This window comes from Arachis ipaensis, chromosome B07 (genome assembly GCF_000816755.2).
Source record: "Arachis ipaensis cultivar K30076 chromosome B07, Araip1.1, whole genome shotgun sequence".
Lineage (NCBI taxonomy): Eukaryota > Viridiplantae > Streptophyta > Magnoliopsida > Fabales > Fabaceae > Arachis > Arachis ipaensis.
The window spans coordinates 11,255,426-11,259,463 of NC_029791.2; positions in this window are offsets into that span (position 1 = coordinate 11,255,426).

The window sequence follows — 4,038 nt, forward strand, 5'->3', positions numbered from 1 at the left end:
TAGAAAGGCCTTTAACTAAATCATTTTTAACAAGTTTGAAAATTTGAAACATGCTAGCATGTCCCAATCTCTTATACCATAACCACTTTTTCGAATTTCATGGATGTAAAGCATGCTAAATTTTGTTCTTTAAGTTTCTCTAAAGTAAGACCGTACACATTATTACATCTTCTTACAACAAACAAAAGATCACCAGATTTTTTTCATCAACAACTAAGCATTCCAATTTTTTAAAAGTAACCCAATATCCCAAATCACAAAGTTGACTAATGTTTAGAAGGTTGTGCTTCAAACAATCAACCAAAAATACATTATCAATGAATGTAAAAAAATTCTTATTACCTACTTTACCTACGGCTGTGATTTTCCTTTTTCATCATCACCGAAAATCACAAAACCTCCACCATACTTTTTTAGTTTGATGAAAAATGTAGACTTTTCGGCCATGTGTCTTGAGCATCCACTATCCAAGTACCACATGTCCTTCTTCTTCTTGGATGCAAGGTGAATCTGCACAATATTTTAGATGACCTTAGGTATCCAAATCAATTTGGATCCTTTGATGTTAAATCATCTTGGTTGTCCAAGAGCATTGAAATTCCTAATAACCTTGTATATTTTATTTCCAACTTTTCTTTCAAAAAAAATATTGACGAGATGAATGTCCATATTTCTTGTAAGTTTGATAATAATTTTTTTTGCTGGTTTTTCAAAATGATTTAAGGTTTGAAATCTTTTCTTTTTGGAAGTTGAGGCTTCATTTTTAAAACTTGATTTTTGAAAAATATATTTATGTTTATCAACATATCTCAACCCAAATTTTTCAAATAAAGGGTTTTGACTAGCTAGCAATTTATCCAAATTTTCAGAACTTTAAACAAATTTAGCTATGTCTTGATTTAAATCTTTAATCACATTATGCAACCTCTCGTTTTCTTCAATTTGGTCCCATAAATCAATAACCGAAAGCTTTCTTTTAAGTTTTTCATTTTTAGTTTTGAGCCATTTATTTTCTTCAAGTAAATCAACAACATTTTTGGCTTCATTTATTTTTCTTTGAGGTATGCATTTTCAGCTTTTAAAGAATCAGTTTTAGCTTCAAGTTCATGAGATCTATCCAAACCATTTTTAATGTGTCGAGTTAACTCATCAATCATTTGACATATTTCATCATTAGTTAGGATAAGATGGTCTACCTCATCAGTTGGTTCTTGGTTAGCCATAAAGCATGCATGAGTTTCATGTTCAGATTCTTCTTCATCGTTTGAATCATTTTTGAAGTCTTCTCAAGAGGCTATTAGCACATTTTTCTTGTCTTTTCTCATCTTGTCTTTTTTCTTGAGCTTGGGACAGTCATACTTATAGTGGCCAACCTCCTTACAGTGATGATACATTATTTTACTGAGGTCTTTTTTTTATCTTTTGAATTTAATCATTTGCTCATTCCCTTGCTTCTCATGAGCCTCCTTAGCCTTCTAACAAAAAATAAAATTTTGTCATATGATAAATTATCATTGGAATTATTTTTCAATGACTCAACAGTAGATTTCAAGGCCACTTCTTTCTTTTTAGCATCACGGTTCAGGTGGATGGTTTCATATGCAAGGAGTTTTTCTCTCAACTCATCATAAGATATTTGTTTTAGGTTACCACTTTCAGCAATGACTATACCTTTAGTTTCCTACTCTTTGGTAAGACTTCTCAATATTTTTCTTACTAGCATATAGCATCCAAGCTATTGAGGATAGTCATGAATCTCTCGAACATTTCATCAATATTTCTCCTTTCTTCATAGCAAATATCTCTTATTCTTTTCTCATCATATCGATCCTTATTTCCTTCACTTGTTCTGTGCCCTCATGAGTGACTTGAAATTTATTCCAAATCTTTTTTACTGTTTTGCACCTTGATATCTTCCAATACTCCTCAAAACTAATTGAGAAGTGCATCATGTTGATTGCTTTGACATTTAGCTCCACCTTTTTCTTGTCTTTATCATTCCATTCAACTTCTTCTTTAGGTGTCACAACTTCTTCTACACTTGTTTTTGTTAGAATCTGTGAACCGTTCATGATGATCTTCCAGATATTATAGTCAACAGATTGGACAAATATCTGCATTCTTTTCTTTCAGTAGTTATAATTCTTACCGTTGAAGAAGGGAGGTCTGTTGTTGGACTAACCTTCAGTGAGTGTGTAAACTACAATATTAGAACCCATGTTATTGGCCATTTGAATCTTTTTTTCAAGCTGTGAAGCTCTGATACCAATTGAAGATTTGAGAATGACCTAGAAAAGGGGGGTTAAATCTATGACCTCCTTTTTTAACTCCTTTTGCTTCTGACTGGAATAGAAACTTGATTGATGATGCGTTTGTTAAGTTAAAATTTATGAGACAATTTTATTTTGTCTCTTCACGATGCATTCAGGAATAGAACAACTCTTTACTTTTAAATAGCTGTGATATCTGAGAAATATACAATGTAGGAGACACTTTTATTTTGTCTCTTAACAAAATAAATCAGAAGAAGAGTAGATTAGAGAAAATCACACAGCCATGTATTCTGGTTCAGCCAGCATGTGCAATGTGACTTACATCCAGTCTCCTCCACAACAATGGAGAAATTTTCACTATCTTTCACAAAGATTACCAATACCAATTTTTTTAGGATTCAACCCAATCCTATCTGGGACAAACCCAACTTCTACCCAAGCTAGATTTGGCTAGGTTCATTTCCTAGACTTGCAACCACTAAGTGCTCACTCAACTTAGAAAGGAAACTCCCTTGGGATCATGTGTACAAAATAGAAAAACATACAAAAGAATTTTGACATAATTTTTGACTTTTTTTATATCCCTCTTTGTCTTTTCTCTCAATGACTTTTACTGATACTTCACTAAAAGATGAACTCTAAAGAACAAAAATTTAATGTAAAATTCTAAAAGAAAAGAAGGGTAACTTGTAAGTTATGAGAACCCAAACTATGTGCTCACTCTTTGAATCAATCTCTGGTTGTTTATCCCTTTAAAAGAGGAGTAAAACTTTCAAAGTTTAAAACTTGGTTTGAGCAGTTGGCTTTCTTCTTTTTCAAATATCACAGCAGCAGCAGCAGCAGTGCGAAAAATAACAGTAGTGATTAAATCTAACATACAAAAAAATTTTGCTACTTCTCTTTCGTCTTTTTTTATTTTTCTTCAAGAATTTGAGCAATTTATCAATACTTTGCCTTTAAATTTGATTCTTGACCCTTGATTTGTAGCAGAGTTTTATAGCCTCCACTTTCTTCAAATTTTTAATTTGGTGCTTGAGGGAGGATAGCATCTTCAACAAGTTACTTAATAAAGCACAAAAAAAGAAATTATTTTCTGAATCACCTTAAATTGATCGTTGTTTTTTGTTGTCCTAGCCTCTGACTTTCTTCTTCTTTCTCTTTAATTTTTTTATTTTGGTAATCAATTTTTTTTTCTTAATTTGAGTTCTAATCAGAACTACTTTTTTCTAGCTTACTCTTGAAAGTAGTCACGTGAGTAGAGAAGAGAGAAAAGGAAGAATTTATTCAGTTACATTGGCTTGGTTCATATGAAAATGTATTGTTTAGAGATTAGCAACTATTTTCTTGGGCCAAGATTGATTTGAATGAATATTTATGGGCCTGAACCATTTTAGGACTTTGTTAGCTTGTTTTTGGGTGTGATTTGATTTCAATAATCTCCTACATAATAAACAAATTAATCACACACATAATTGAGCTTTTAACTCAATAATAATGTTTAGTCATCTTCACTTAATTTGTTATTATTTCTTTAAATTCAATAAGGTTTGGAGTAAAATGAGAATCAAATAAATTAAATTATAATTAGTTCAGATTGAGAACAAATTGGTTTGGTGCGGATAATTGGATACCCAATATAATAACAACAACGAAGTCTTATCTCATTAGGTGAGATTGGATACCCAAAATAAATAAAAAATTGAAAAAATGATATTTTTTTTTTAAAGTTATGTAAATATGATAAACATATAATATCAACTAATAG